The sequence below is a fragment of the Carcharodon carcharias genome, assembly GCF_017639515.1.
Source record: "Carcharodon carcharias isolate sCarCar2 chromosome 37 unlocalized genomic scaffold, sCarCar2.pri SUPER_37_unloc_1, whole genome shotgun sequence".
Lineage (NCBI taxonomy): Eukaryota > Metazoa > Chordata > Chondrichthyes > Lamniformes > Lamnidae > Carcharodon > Carcharodon carcharias.
The window spans coordinates 6045377-6061959 of NW_024470758.1; the positions used below are offsets into that span (position 1 = coordinate 6045377).

General features: G+C 46.8%; 1 long non-coding RNA gene across 1 annotated transcript in view; it reads left to right on the top strand.

Annotated features, from left to right (window-relative positions):
- Nucleotides 1-6957, top strand: part of LOC121274577 — an 87796-nt gene extending 80839 nt beyond the window's left edge. The window contains exon 3 of the long non-coding RNA XR_005942272.1: nucleotides 5630-6957. This is a non-coding gene — a long non-coding RNA (uncharacterized LOC121274577). The remainder of the gene's footprint in view (nucleotides 1-5629) is intronic.
- The last annotated feature ends 9626 nt before the right edge of the window (nucleotides 6958-16583 follow it).

Below are 16583 nucleotides of genomic sequence, written 5' to 3' on the forward strand. Positions count from 1 at the left end.
CTTCCCGGTGACCACAGAGGACACTCTTCCCAGACTGCTTCCCGGTGACGGTGACTGCAGAGGGCGTTCTTCCCAGACTGCTTCCCAGCGATGGTTACTGCAGAGGACACTCATCCCAGACTGCTTCCCGGCGATGGTGACTGCAGAGGACACTCTTCCCAGACTGCTTCCCGGCGACTGTGACTGCAGAGGACACTCTTCCCAGACTGCTTCCCGGCGACAGTGACTGCAGAGAACACTCTTCCCAGACTGCTTCCCGGTGACTGCAGAGGACGCTGTTCCCAGACTGCTTCCCTGTGACTGCAGAGGACGCTCTTCCCAGACTGCTTCCCAGCGACGGTGACTGCAGAGGACACTGTTCCCAGACTGCTACCCGGTGACTGCAGAGGACGCTGTTCCCAGACTGCTTCCCGGTGACTGCAGAGGACGCTCTTCCCAGACTGCTTCCCAGCGATGGTGACTGCAGAGGACGTTCTTCCCAGACTGCTTCCCAGCGATGGTGACTGCAGAGGACACTCATCCCAGACTGCTTCCCGGCGACGGTGACTGCAGAGGACACTCATCCCAGACTGCTTCATTGCAACGGTGACTGCAGAGGACACTCTTCCTGGACTGCTTTCCAGCGATGGTGACTGCAGAGGACACTCTTCCCAGACTGCTTCCCGGTGACGGTGACTGCAGAGGACGCTCTTCCCAGACTGCTTCCCAGCGATGGTGACTGCAGAGGACGGTCTTCCCAGACTGCTTCCCAGCGAGGGTGACTGCAGAGGACACTCATCCCAGACTGCTTCCCGGCGACGGTGACTGCAGAGGACACTCATCCCAGACTGCTTCATTGCAACGGTGACTGCAGAGGACACTCTTCCTGGACTGCTTTCCAGCGATGGTGACTGCAGAGGACACTCTTCCCAGACTGCTTCCCGGTGACGGTGACTGCAGAGGACACTCTTCCCAGATTGCTTCCCGGTGATGGTGACTGCACAGGACACTCTTCCCTGACTGCTTCCCAGCGACGGTGACTGCAGAGGACACTCTTCCCAGACTGCTTCCCGGTGACTGCAGAGGACGCTCTTCCCAGACTGCTTCCCGGCGACGGTGACTGCAGAGGACACTCTTCCCAGACTGCTTCCCGGCGACAGTGACTGCAGAGGACGCTCTTCCCAGACTGCTTCCCGGCGACGGTGACTGCAGAGAACACTCTTCCCAGACTGCTTCCCGGTGACTGCAGAAGACGCTCACCCAGACTGCTTCCCGGTGACTGCAGAGGACACTCTTCCCAGACTGCTTCCCGGTGACGGTGACTGCAGAGGACGTTCTTCCCAGACTGCTTCCCAGCGATGGTGACTGCAGAGGACACTCATTCCAGACTGCTTCCCGGCGACGGTGACTGCAGAGGACACTCTTCCCAGACTGCTTCCTGGTGTTTGCAGAGGACACTCTTCCCAGACTGCTTCCCGGCGATGTTGACTGTAGAAGACACTCTTCCCAGACTGCTTCCCGGCGACGGTGACTGTAGAGGACAATCTTCCCAGACTGCTTCCCGGCGACGGTGACTGTAGAAGACACTCTTTCCAGACTGCTTCCCGGCGACGGTGACTGTAGAGGACAATGTTCCCAGACTGCTTCCAGGTGACGGTGACTGCAGAGGACAATCTTCCCAGACTGCTTCCCGGTGACGGTGACTGCAGAGGACAATCTTCCCAGACTTATTCCCGGGACAGTGATTGCAGAGGACGCTCTTCCCAGACTGCTTCCTGGTGACGGTGACTGCAGAGGACACTCTTCCCAGTCTGCTTCCTGGCGACGGTGACTGCAGAGGACACTCTTCCCAGACTGCTTCCCGGCGACGGTGACTGTAGAGAACACTCTTCCCAGACCGCTTCCCGGTGACTGCAGAGGACGCTCTTCCCAGACTGCTTCCCGGCGACGGTGACTGCAGAGGACACTCTTCCCAGACTGCTTCCCGGCGACAGTGACTGCAGAGGACGCTCTTCCCAGACCGCTTCCCGGTGACTGCAGAGGACGCTCTTCCCAGACTGCTTCCCGGCGACGGTGACTGCAGAGGACACTCTTCCCAGACTGCTTCCCGGCGACAGTGACTGCAGAGGACGCTCTTCCCAGACTGCTTCCCGGCGACGGTGACTGCAGAGAACACTCTTCCCAGACTGCTTCCCGGTGACCACAGAGGACACTCTTCCCAGACTGCTTCCCGGTGACGGTGACTGCAGAGGACGTTCTTCCCAGACTGCTTCCCAGCGATGGTGACTGCAGAGGACACTCATCCCAGACTGCTTCCCGGCGATGGTGACTGCAGAGGACACTCTTCCCAGACTGCTTCCCGGCGACAGTGACTGCAGAGAACACTCTTCCCAGACTGCTTCCCGGTGACTGCAGAGGACGCTGTTCCCAGACTGCTTCCCTGTGACTGCAGAGGACGCTCTTCCCAGACTGCTTCCCAGCGACGGTGACTGCAGAGGACACTGTTCCCAGACTGCTACCCGGTGACTGCAGAGGACGCTGTTCCCAGACTGCTTCCCGGTGACTGCAGAGGACGCTCTTCCCAGACTGCTTCCTAGCGATGGTGACTGCAGAGGACGTTCTTCCCAGACTGCTTCCCAGCGATGGTGACTGCAGAGGACACTCATCCCAGACTGCTTCCCGGCGACGGTGACTGCAGAGGACACTCATCCCAGACTGCTTCATTGCAACGGTGACTGCAGAGGACACTCTTCCTGGACTGCTTTCCAGCGATGGGGACTGCAGAGGACACTCTTCCCAGACTGCTTCCCGGTGACGGTGACTGCAGAGGACGCTCTTCCCAGACTGCTTCCCAGCGATGGTGACTGCAGAGGACACTCATCCCAGACTGCTTCCCGGCGACGGTGACTGCAGAGGACACTCATCCCAGACTGCTTCATTGCAACGGTGACTGCAGAGGACACTCTTCCCAGACTGCTTCCCGGTGACTGCAGAGGACACTGTTCCCAGACCGCTTCCCGGTGACTGCAGAGGACACTCTTCCCAGACTGCTTCCCAGCGATGGTGACTGCAGAGGACACTCTTCCTGGACTGCTTTCCAGCGATGGTGACTGCAGAGGACACTCTTCCCAGACTGCTTCCCGGTGACGGTGACTGCAGAGGATGCTCTTCCCAGACTGCTTCCCTGTGACTGCAGAGGACACTCTTCCCAGATTGCTTCCCGGTGATGGTGACTGCACAGGACACTCTTCCCTGACTGCTTCCCAGCGACGGTGACTGCAGAGGACACTCTTCCCAGACTGCTTCCCGGCGACGGTGACTGCAGAGGACACTCTTCCCAGACTGCTTCCCAGTGACGGTGACTGCAGAGGACACTCTTCCTGGACTGCTTCTCGGTGATGGTGACTGCAGTGGACACTCTTCCCAAACTGCTTCCCGGCGACGGTGACTGCAGAGGACACTCTTCCCAGATTGCTTCCCAGCGACGGTGACTGCAGAGGACACTCTTCTCAGACTGCTTCCCGGTGACTGCAGAGGACACTGTTCCCAGTCCGCTTCCCGGTGACTGCAGAGGACACTCTTCCCAGACTGCTTCCCAGCGATGGTGACTGCAGAGGACACTCTTCCCAGACTGCTTCCCAGCGATGGTGACTGCAGAGGACTCTCTTCCCAGTCTGCTTCCCGGCGATGGTGACTGCAGAGGACACTCTTCCCAGACTGCTTCCCGGCGACAGTGACTGCAGAGAACACTCTTCCCAGACTGCTTCCCGGTGACTGCGGAGGACGCTCTTCCCAGACTGCTACCCGGTGACTGCAGAGGACGCTGTTCCCAGACTGCTTCCCTGTGACTGCAGAGGACGCTCTTCCCAGACTGCTTCCCAGCGACGGTGACTGCAGAGGACACTGTTCCCAGACTGCTACCCGGTGACTGCAGAGGACGCTGTTCCCAGACTGCTTCCCGGTGACTGCAGAGGACGCTCTTCCCAGACTGCTTCCCAGCGATGGTGACTGCAGAGGACGTTCTTCCCAGACTGCTTCCCAGCGATGGTGACTGCAGAGGACACTCATCCCAGACTGCTTCATTGCAACGGTGACTGCAGAGGACACTCTTCCTGGACTGCTTTCCAGCGATGGTGACTGCAGAGGACACTCTTCCCAGACTGCTTCCCGGTGACGGTGACTGCAGAGGATGCTCTTCCCAGACTGCTTCCCTGTGACTGCAGAGGACACTCTTCCCAGATTGCTTCCCGGTGATGGTGACTGCACAGGACACTCTTCTCTGACTGCTTCCCAGCGACGGTGACTGCAGAGGACACTCTTCCCAGACTGCTTCCCGGCGACGGTGACTGCAGAGGACACTCTTCCCAGACTGCTTCCCAGTGACGGTGACTGCAGAGGACACTCTTCCTGGACTGCTTCTCGGTGATGGTGACTGCAGTGGACACTCTTCCCAAACTGCTTCCCGGCGACGGTGACTGCAGAGGACACTCTTCCCAGATTGCTTCCCAGCGACGGTGACTGCAGAGGACACTCTTCCCAGACTGCTTCCCGGTGACTGCAGAGGACACTGTTCCCAGACTGCTTCCCGGTGACTGCAGAGGACACTCTTCCCAGACTGCTTCCCAGCGATGGTGACTGCAGAGGACACTCTTCCCAGACTGCTTCCCAGTGATGGTGACTGCAGAGGACTCTCTTCCCAGTCTGCTTCCCGGCGTTGGTGACTGCAGAGGACAGTCTTCCCAGACTGCTTCCCGGTGACTGCAGAGGATGCTCTTCCCAGACTGCTTCCCGGTGACTGCAGAGGACACTCTTCCCAGACTGCTTCCCGGTGACGGTGACTGCAGAGGACGTTCTTCCCAGACTGCTTCCCAGCGATGGTTACTGCAGAGGACACTCATCCCAGGCTGCTTCCCGACGACGGTGACTGCAGAGGACACTCATCCCAGACTGCTTCATTGCAACGGTGACTGCAGAGGACACTCTTCCTGGACTGCTTTCCAGCGACGGTGACTGCAGAGGACACTCTTCCCAGACTGCTTCCCGGTGACGGTGACTGCAGAGGATGCTCTTCCCAGACTGCTTCCCTGTGACTGCAGAGGACACTCTTCCCAGATTGCTTCCCGGTGATGGTGACTGCACAGGACACTCTTTCATGACTCCCTGACTGCTTCCCAGCGACGGTGACTGCAGTGGACACTCTTCTCAGACTGCTTCCCGGCGATGGGACTGCAGAGGACACTCTTCCCAGACTGCTTCCCGGTGACTGCAGAGGGCACTCTTCCCAGACTGCTTCCCAGTGACGGTGACTGCAGAGGACACTCTTCCCAGACTGCTTCCCAGTGACGGTGACTGCAGAGGACATTCTTCCCAGACTGCTTCCCGGTGACGGTGAGTTCAGAGGATACTCTTCCCAGACTGCTTCCCGGTGACGGTGACTGCAGAGGACACTCTTCCCAGACTGCTTCCCAGTGACGGTGAGTTCAGAGGACGCTCTTCCCAGACTGCTTCCCAGCAACGGTGACTGCAGAGGACACTCTTCCCGGACTTCCCAGATCTTCATAATGATTATTAATAGAGAGATTAAACTAATAGAATAAGAATCTTCTACCTCACCTGTGCATGAATTCTAAAATATACTTTTCTCCAACAGGCAAATAATTGAAGGAACCAGAATAAATGTGATGTTTCCTCCAGCCAAATTAGAATGAAGATTCCCACCAGCTCCTTCTCACACACAGTATGTACATTATCACTGACCGAGCACAGAGGCACAGACATGTCATCAATTTCACAGTCTCAGACAGCAGAAATAGTTCCACAGTCATTTTCCAACCATGAATCAAACAGAGCAGAAGAGATAGACATTGTATCCATGTCACCCAAACTCAGTCCTGCAGATGGGAGTGTCCATAAATCCCAGTCCAAATTCTCACCCGCTATTAAATTATCACTGGGTCAATCCCACAGTCGTGCTGCCTTCGCTACAAATTAAATACCTGATAAAACTGACACGTTTCCAGTTACAAGCTTACAGGCTTAACTTTAAAGATGTACACTGAGATTCATGTTAATCACCAGCCCAATATTCACACACATCATGGACTTATAAATTGCACTATTAATTCCCATAGTGTGTCCTGACATATACCTGAGATACAAGTTCAAACCTCAAGTACATTATCAGTTTGAGATATTCTGAAACCTGAGACAGAAATTCAGATTCTAGTTCGAAACTCACCCTGATTATAAAACTAAAAGATACAATATTAATTTGATGAATATGAACTGAGCTATAGATTACATACTAATCCTCCATCCTCACACAGTGTCAAATGGAAATACTGTAACAATTCCAGACTGAGCTCGTTTTGACATCCATGTCAAAGTTCTTACTCAGAATCAGACTGAATGTCACAGAGCAAATCGATTAGTACAACTTGAGTTACACTTGCACACCCATCCAGTATCAGATTAAAGGATTCATTATCTTTCCCAATTGTGTTCAAAGTGACAGATTTAATATTGGGCCAAAACTTCCACATATCGTTTGCTTAAGCTGACCACATTAGTGATCTGTGGCTGTGCTGGAAATTTATTTACAATTAACCCAATCTTACAAACAGTCCCAGACACTCAAGGTTACACAATGAATCCTCTACTCACACAGAGTACCAGTGAGCAATTATCAAACACATGTTCAGTGCTGGATGTTGAGAGACACAGACTGTTTACTGCACTCACTCACAATATTTCAGTGTGAGTGATACCAAATTATTCTGACACACCAATTTTACCTCTGAGGATTGTAGAAAGGGTCCAAGAGCTTCATAGAATAACAGGTGCTGACAGAAACAAATGGAAGTCTATATGCACCTACACAAACACACACACACATGCACATTGTTATGTAGGTTGGGAATCAGATGTATATTTCAGTCCCTCATGCTATTTGTGAGCATGAGATTCATTCTGTATCTGCCAGTGGGATTAATTCTGTATCTGTCAGTAACTGCTACTGTATGAAATTGTGGGGTTCAATTGGTATATTTCATTCACTTCCACATACAATACCAGGGAATGAAATATAGCAATTGAATCCCACAATTTCATATAGTAGCAGACACTGACAGATACAGAATTAATCCCACTGACAGATACAGAATGAATTTCATGCTCTCAAACAGCATGAGGGACTGAAAGATTCATATGATTCCCAACCTACATAATAATACAACAGACATAGAATGCCATCGACAGAAACAGAATTAAACCCAGGCTCACACATTAGGAGAGCCTGACAGATATATATGATTGCCATGGTCATAAACAATACCAGAGACATTCAGATATAAAATCAGCCCCAATTTCTTTATAGTGCCAGAGAATGAAATGTGCAATATGAACCCTACACTCACCTACACCCCTAGTGACAGACCAGAATGCCTGCCAAACTCATACACAGCTCCAGAGAATAACAAATGCAGACTGAAACTACACTCCCACAGAATGCAAGAGACATTCAGATTCAGAATGGTTTCCACATTCACATACAGTAGCACTGACTGGCAAAGAGTGAAACACATGCACACTCACAAACCACCATCACCATTAAGAAATTCAGATTGAGTCCTGTTCAATACCAGAAAGTGACTGATCGAACACATCCGTTGCATACAGCCCCATTCCACTGTCAGGCTCAAGGTGTGACCCAACACTCATGCAGTCCCTGGAAATGCAAGATACAGGCTGACTATGACACAGATATACTGTACCAGCTATCGACAAATGCAGAATGAATGCAACATTCACCTACAGTTTCACGGAGAATGTATCCACACTCACATACAGTAACCAAGACTGACAGGTCCAGCGTGCCTTTCACACAGCACCTGTGAGTAACAGACACAGAATGAATCCCACATTCACAAGTTGGATCAGAGAAGGGCCGATAAGAATGTATCTCACATTCACACACAACATGTTGATGGCTTTCGCACAACATTATAATTACTGCTTGTATAGCAAAATAGAATAAAAGATCATATCCACCGTTAGTAATTCTAAGACCTTCCCTTCCCTCTTAATATAATGTGAACAATTCTTGCCTGTTGTGTCCATCTCTGATCTGTAAACTTCGACCTAGCAGAGTGTGCTGACATCTACTGGCCAGAGCCGAGAACTGCAACAGAGCGGAGGGAATTAACATGAACTGTTGGTGTTGCAGATTCAGGTCAATGTGAGGAAGTAGTAATGGATGTGACAGGGTCGACATACAGTTGTAAGTATTAAATCCAATTAAAAAATCAATGTAACTTATTTCTCATGAAATCTGTAGAATGTGGGACTTGTTGTCGTCTTGAGCAGTTAAATCAATGAGCACAGCTGTATTTAAGGGAAAGCTAGGTAAGTACAGGAGAGAGAATGGATTTCATGGACCAGCAGATAATGGTACATGAATTATTCTGGGTGGAGCATCTTGTGGAATAATGTACCAGTTAGACCAGATGGCCCAATGAAGTATATTCTGGGTAGAATGAATACCGATTTCAAAGTGTCTCAGAGACTGACAGATACATAATGAATCTCACACACATAGTGCACCACAGACAGCAATACAGAGTGAATCATTCACTCACACATCCCTAGAGACTGACAGATACATAATGAATCAGACACTCAAATTCTTTGCCAGAGGTATAGTGAGACAGAATGAATCCCACACTTAAATACGTACAAGCTTAGAATAGTTACAGCACAGCAACAGGCCATTCAGCCCTTTTGTGTCCATGGTCTTTCTCCACCACAGCCAATCAGCTACTTCTGATCCCCAGCCCTGTCATCACAGCCTGGCAAACCTTTTCCCTTCTGGTGCTTATCCAGTTCCCTTTTGACAACCCCACTTTCTCCTGTCTTTAGCACATTCTCAGGCAGTGAATTGCAGATCCTAATGGTTTCCTGCATTTAAAAAATCCTTATGCCTCCATTAGTACTTTTGCCAACCACCATAAATCGATGCCCACTGCCCACAGGATAATTTGATCGTTATCTACATTGTCTAGAACACATACTATTTTGAACACTTCTACCAAATCTCCTCACAGCTTTCTCTTTTCGAAGGAAAGTAACCACAACTTCTCCAATCTATCCATGTAACTAAAGCCCCTCATCCTTACAAACATTTTTATAAACCCTTTCTGCACTCTTCATAAAACCTTCACGCATTTCCAAAGGTTTGGTGTCGAAAATTAGACTAATACCAGTGTCTGTGTGACATATTTCTGCATCTGTGCAAGGGGGCCTATATCTGTCTGATCTCACTTGGTGTGGGAGGAGTTGTAAGGATCAGGGTAGGAACTGTCTGCACAGGCAGTCCTTTTCGATAGGCACACATGTATGTTAGAGGCCGACATGTACACCTCATATCCAACACAGACACAGTGCAAGGGCCAGGCAGATATAAAATTTATCCCACAGTAACAACCAATAATACAATGGAAATATAAAAGCAAAATATTCTGGATGCTGGAAATCTGAAATAAACACAGGAAATGCTGGAAGTACACAGCGATCTGGAAGTACCTGTGGCTTCAGGTCATGACACTTTGTTGGAACTGGGAATGGTGAGAAATGTGACAGATTTATGTAGAAATTGTCACTTAGGAATACAGAACTTGAGTATTCCTAAGAAAAAAGACACAATGTCGATTTGTTTTCTCTTTCCCTCTTCAGTGTTAATGGGATCCAAATCAGTTGGTGTGAAGCCGAAAGCAAGACACAGAGTTTATATTTATCGAGAGATTTTATTTACTTGTTTAGTCTCACAGCTCTGCTGTTTTGCAATCCTATTTCCCAGATATCCCCTATGTATATGTGCTCAATGACAAATAATACTTTATTTTCTTAAGCTAAGCAATGTAATTGATATTATGTTAACAAACCTTGAATAACTCATTGAAAATACCTTAACTTACAGAGCAGATACAATTATACCAAATCTCAAAGGGAACAAAAACTTATACTGCATGAGAAGTGGGTGCTGGTTGGTTGACAAGTATTCGCTGATTGGTAGAGGGGTTGCCACGGGAATGCAACAGGGAAGAGTTAACTGCCAATCTTTTGTCTTATTTCAAACAGCCAAGTCAACTCTGATTGCTCCAGGCATTGGGAAGGAATCAGGGAATGATTGTCCACCAAGCTTTTCTTCAGTTGTAAGAAGGGCAATGCGTGGACATGTCCATTTTGTTTGCCAAGGTAGTGGCCCTGTGCATGAAGAAATGTGTCCCCTAGCATGTGTAAGTGAGGCACACAGCGAGCTCGGCAGATAATCTTCAATTGGTTGTTAGGAACTATGTACAATTTTTAATGAGTGTGTATATATATATATACATATTATTTGAAAAGTCATTGTGACAGGATTTTGGGTTTGAATCAAGTCACAAACCTGGTGGTGATGCATTGTGGCCCCACCTATCACGTGACCTGCCAGGGGATGACCTCATAATTGCACAGTCCTGTAGCTGTGGATTGGGCGATTTGTGAAAAAAAAACTTTCACTGGGGCTGATTCGCTCGCATTTGCCTTTGAAAGATAAGTTTATGTCCTCAAAACCCATGCCAGAATTTGTGTCTAACAAAGAAGGTTGACACTCCAGTACAGTACTGAGGGATTGTAGGTGCAGCCCTTAAAAAATGATGAGAAACCAAGGCCCTGCCCAACCTCTTATTTTATCCAAAATGACCCCATTGCGCTGTGCCGAAGACACACGAGCAGCGGAGTTATGGCCCCGAACACTCAATCATCATCCCAAAGCAGGTTCACATTGTTGTTTGTGGGTATTTCCTGTGCAGAAATTAGCTGCCCCTTTCTGACAGAAAGTCTCTGTTCATTTTTCCTGAATCCGTTTCAGTTTTGCTCCAGAAAACATGAAATCTGACTTAAAACTCAACTCAGGTGGGACTCAAAACATCAAGAAATCCATAAGTAATAAATGGTACAGGCATTAATTGATCAGAGTGGGTGAGGGACTGTTATGATGTGGCAGAAGCTATGGACCAAATCCAAGAGGGATAGTTGGTCGTGTTGTCACAAGGGTTTTGCATTTGTATTTATTACGAGATGTGTGCACTGAATTCAGAAGCAACATGCCTGCCAGGACAGTTAGAAATTAAAAAAAAAAAATATCTTATTAAAAATAAAAGATGTCAAGCACATGCATTAGACTACAAAAAGAACTATAAAAACTCCTCAAAGTTACTAATTAACCTGACCCCCCTCAGTTACACACCTTTTAAGGACCGAAATAGATTTTAGAATTAAAGCAGACTCAGCAAGTTAACACAGTATCCTGGACAATGGAATGCCGTATGGCTTTTCTTCAACTCCCATTTAGTTAGACAGCAGACTTACACAAAAATGCTGGAGGCTTCAGTGAGGCCATTTCACACACTCCTTTTAGATCTTACATGGCCTTTATCAACATAACATTTAATTCTCCTTTATATATGTTTCTCTCTTCTTGATATGTAAATTCTATAAACCCAGATGTCGATGGAATTGTATCTTCTTCACAATATAAAAAACCCCATGTCGCCACTATTTCCAGTAACCTTTGGGAAAAATAGACATGTTCCTTAGCCTTGCTTATCTGGCTAGTTGAAAACAGACTGAGATACCGTTGAAATCCAAATATCCCTTCATTTATCTAAAAATTCAAATTCCCTTCACACCTCACATGCTAATCCAGGTTCCATGTTTACTCATTAGCATGTCAAGCACCCAGCTTCTTTTGATGAGTTAAACTTGACTCCAAATGTAATTACATTACACACAGACAGACCCAACTATACTTACCCCATAAAATTACTTCACAATAAACCAGAAAAATATTATGAAACTGTTATACTTGCTTGACAGGAACTAATGCTTTCTGTGTAAAGCATTGATTTCAATAAGTGAATATCCTCGGTGTACCACTCCTGTCTAACCCTGAGCAATAACTGGTGGCAGGTTTTTTAAGAGATGAAAGATTTCCCAGCGCTATTGAAGAAGCACAGTGATTTCTCTTGCTGCCCTGACCAACATCCCTGAATCAATAACACCACCAAAAATAGCTGCACATAAAGAACTAATGGAAGGGTCAAAGTTTAATATAGAAAACCATACCCATTCCAGATTTCCAAAAGAACACATTGATCTTCAGAAAACATTCTTCATCAACTCCAATATCTGATCATTGAGAAACAGGTGTCTCCTCCCGCTTGGCTTCATTATGTGTGGAAATTGAAATTGTCTTGTTTTACACGCTCATGAAAGTACCTGGGAGCAGTTTACTGTGTTTCAATGTGAAATTGTCACCTGATATTTAAAAAAATAACTGAGAAAATGTTTGTAACATGGAGCAGGTTTGTTCATCACAGGATTAATACAAGCTCACTTCTCCATCCAATGAGTGGGGCATGTCGACATTGAGAGAATATTAACAGAGAGGAAAAGAACTGGTTTCTAATTCTGCTCCCCTGCTGACTATTCCCAAAATCACCATGGAAGTTAGGCAATAGACCAATTTAAATTTCCAAATGCTGATCAAAGGATTGGCAGCTGGTAAAATGTGGGAAATGCAGGTTGGAGAGGATAATTTTCTTCTTGCAGGATTTCCTGGGAGACAAGTTGTCTGTGGAATTGTAGCTCAGCACTAGAGATTGTCAATGTTGAGAGAATAATGGGACCAACAAGTGATGACACCTCATTTCAGTTCCTTCCAGATTTAGTTTCTCTTTATGAATTCGGGGTGGAGGAACAAAAGTAAAGTATTCTTCCCCCAGGTTTGTCCTACCATTTAATAAACTCATAACTGGTCTGTCTTTTTGCTCCATTCATCCCTCTTCGTTTCATAATCCTTAAAACACTTAACAAACAAGAGCTATCAATTTCAGTTTGGAACTTTTCGGTAGACCCAAGCTTTTACAGTTGTTTGGGGGAGGGAGTTTCCACCATCCTTTGTGTGAAGACGTACTTCCTGAAATTACCTTTGAAAGGCTTGATTCTAATTTAAAGGTTAAGCCTCCTTGTTGAGGACACCACCCCCACCCCCGGCCCCCACCTCCCGTCACACCAAAGGTAACAGTTTCTCTCCATCTACCCTGTCAAATCATTCAAGCACCGTAAACATCTCAGTTGGATCACCCCTTAGTCTCTGATATTCACGGCATTACAATACTAGTATTTACAATCTGTCCTCATCATTTGAATCTGGTATCACTCTGATGAAATTCTGCTGCCCCCACTCCAAGGCCAATCTAACATCCCTCAGGTCTGTTGTCAGGAACAGAACACAGCGATCTAAACAGGGTTTTATACAACTGTAATATGAATGCCAATACTTGGTATTCTATTAGTCTTAGATATTATTTTTATCTTCCTATCCATGAGCTTTTAATGATGTCTGTTCATCTCTCTCGGCTCGTCCACAGTTTCGAGAATCTCACTACAAAAATAAACAACATATTCTACCTTTCATAGGTTTAATTAGATGGCCCGTCACTTTAAAGCTCATTTGCTAAAACTTGCTCACTCACTGAACTTAGCAAGAAAATATCAAACTAAATGTTTTCCCCAAGGACAATGTTATCTTTTTCTACTGCATTGCCATTAACTTTTCCAGCTGCTCTTTCAGCCACTGTAAATCCAGAGAATGAAAGTGAAGGAAATGTCCTACTCCCTTTCCTGAATCCTATTTGTTCATCATTCCAATAAAACCTAGGTAAATAACTGTAATAGCTCAGTATCAATTTTGATTAAGACTGAAATATTCCATTAAAAAATCATTCTATGTATTTTGGCTTCGCTGGTTTGGACACCAATTATTGCCCATCCCTATTTGCCCTTGAGAATGTGGTGGTGACCTGCCTTCTTGAGCCTCTGCAGTCCATGTTGTACGTCCACAGTGCTGTCAGGAAGGGAGTTCTAGGAATTTTACCAGCGACATTGAAGGAACAGCGATATATTTCCAATTCATGGCTTGAAGGTGAATTTCCAGGTGGTTGTGCTCCCATCTATCTGCTGGTAGTGGTCCAGGGTCTGGATGGTGCTGTCGAAGTAGCCTTGGTGAGTTCCTGCAGTGCACCTTGAACATGGTACACACTGCTGCTACTGTTTCGGTGGTGGAGGAAGTGAATGTTTTTGGATGTGGTCTCCATCATGCGAGCTGCTTTGTCTTGGATGCTGTAAAGCTTCTTGGGTGGTGTGGGAGCTGCACTCATCCAGGCAAGTGGGGAGCATTCAGTCACACTCCTGACTTGTGCCTTGTAGATGGTGGACAGGCTTTGGGGAGCCTGGACGTGAGTTACTCATCTTATGATTCCTCACCTCTGACCTGCTATTGCAGCATTATATTTATATGGCTATTCCAGTTCAGTGTCTTGTCAATGGTAACTGCCAGGATGTTGATAGTGGGGGATTCAGTGATGGTAATGCCATTGAACATCAAGGTAATAGTTGGATTCTTACTTTTTGGAGATGATTATTGCCTGACACTTGTGTGGCGCAACTGTTACTTGCCGCTTGTCATCTCCAGTGAGACATTGACAACGATCTGATTCCAGGCCTTTCTTATGTGAAACCTACTCAAACAGGAAGAAACAATTAACTAAAACTATCCAATAACTTGATTCGAACCCACCTGTGAAAAGCACAATGGTTTCACAATCCCTCACCTTGACATCCCCTCAGAGTCGACCCTAGCTTTAAGTCATTGTCTTGTATCCTTTTTTCCAGCCGTGAAGAGTCAGCAAGAAGGTTCTGAAAGTGCAGCCAGGTGTGTAATTTTGGAAATGCGGCTCCAGTAAGCAGAAAAAAAATCTATCACGTCAAGTCAGGAACTGTTTGGAATGGAGCAGTGTGAAACATTTCCCACGATTTATTTATTTTATCTACTCATTGGTTTTCAAACATTCCATCAATGGGAAAAATATTGCTTAATGTGTATAAGAAATGAAAACCTGGGCTGATATTAAATACATTGGCTAATCTTAAATATCTGTACTAAATCTCCCCTTAAAATTCTCTCTGATAAGAGCATCTCCAGTTTTTATTTTTCAGTCCATCCACATATGGAATCCCTCACCATTGATCCCATTTCCACTGCACGCTCTGCAAGGACTTGGTGTTCTTCCTAAAGGTCTTCCCAAGCCCTCACTAAGAGCTTCCACATTACAACGTGATACCCGTCCAATTCTTTGAATCCTATCTATCCACATTATTTTTATAACTTAGCAAATGATTCCTTATAGATGAAGACAGGCTTCTTTCAACATTAATCTCCTTAAAGATTTGGAAAAATGACCTTCCAATCTCCAATGAATAAATCCTAATGAAATTCTCCAGTTAGACCATGAACAGCCCGCCCCCTTCATTCCACTTATTGTTACTTTTATTTTCACTGATCCCACTTCTTCAGCACAAATGCTTCGCTCCTCTCCTTTACATCCTCTGCAATAAGAGCGCACAAATCCTCCATCGTCAATTTGAAAATGACTTCTTTAACATATAACTGGTGTTAAAGCAGAGATAAGAGAAGGTCTGGCTGTGCTAAATGTTGATAAGTCAGTGGGACCAGATGGAATGCATCTGAAAATGCTGAGGGCTGTAATAGTGGAAACTGTGGAGGTATTGGACTGAATCTTCTGAATTGTATTTTTTTTTTTACAGTTACAAACCACTTTGTTACTCCAGGATGCAGAAGTGAATAAAAGTGAATCAGTGTTGAACAGATCCTGACAGCCCACATCTGCATTTTATTTTACATGGAGCAACTTGTCCTCAGTGTAAGTGTGTTGCTCTAAGAATGAGATCACCACGTCCTGGGAATATAGCAGCAACCCCACCAAGGTCTGATCTGCAACCTTGAAACTCAGTGAGAGGTTGTCACTCTCCCCTCCAAATCTGATTGTCACCTCAAGCCCGACATTCAGCTTGGGTGGGCAGACAAAACAACCTGATTCCTCTCGTCCTCCAACGCAAACTGAACTCAAGAGGTGAGGTGAAAGTGACTGCCCCTGACATCAAGGCAGCATTTGACTGTGTGGCATTATGGATCCCCACAAAAAACTGGAGACAATGGGAATCGGGGGCGGGGGCTGGGGCGCTCTCTGCTGGTTGGAGTCATTCCCAGCACAAATAAAGATGATTGTGGTTGTGGAGATCAAACATCCCAGTTCCAGGACATCACTGCGGGAGTTCCTCAGTGTGGTGTCCTAGGCCCAACCATCTTCAGATGCTTCACCATTGACCTTCCTTCCAGCAGAATTGGGAATGTTCACTGATGATTGCTCAATGTTCAGCACCATTGTCAACACCTCCGATGCTGAAGCAGCCCATGTCCAAATCATCACCCACCCTCTGTTCAGAAGACTCGGGACTGCAAAGAACTCTAAGAAATCTCCTCTCAAATTCCTCGTCTCCAAGGTAAATATCACCTACCGCTACAATGTATCGAGGTAATGTAAGTTCCGCGCCGCGAAATATTCTCGTGAAACTTTACTGCTTCCTCTCCAATGCCTTCACATCTTTCCTAAAGTGTGATGCCCGGAACTGAGCGCAATACTCCA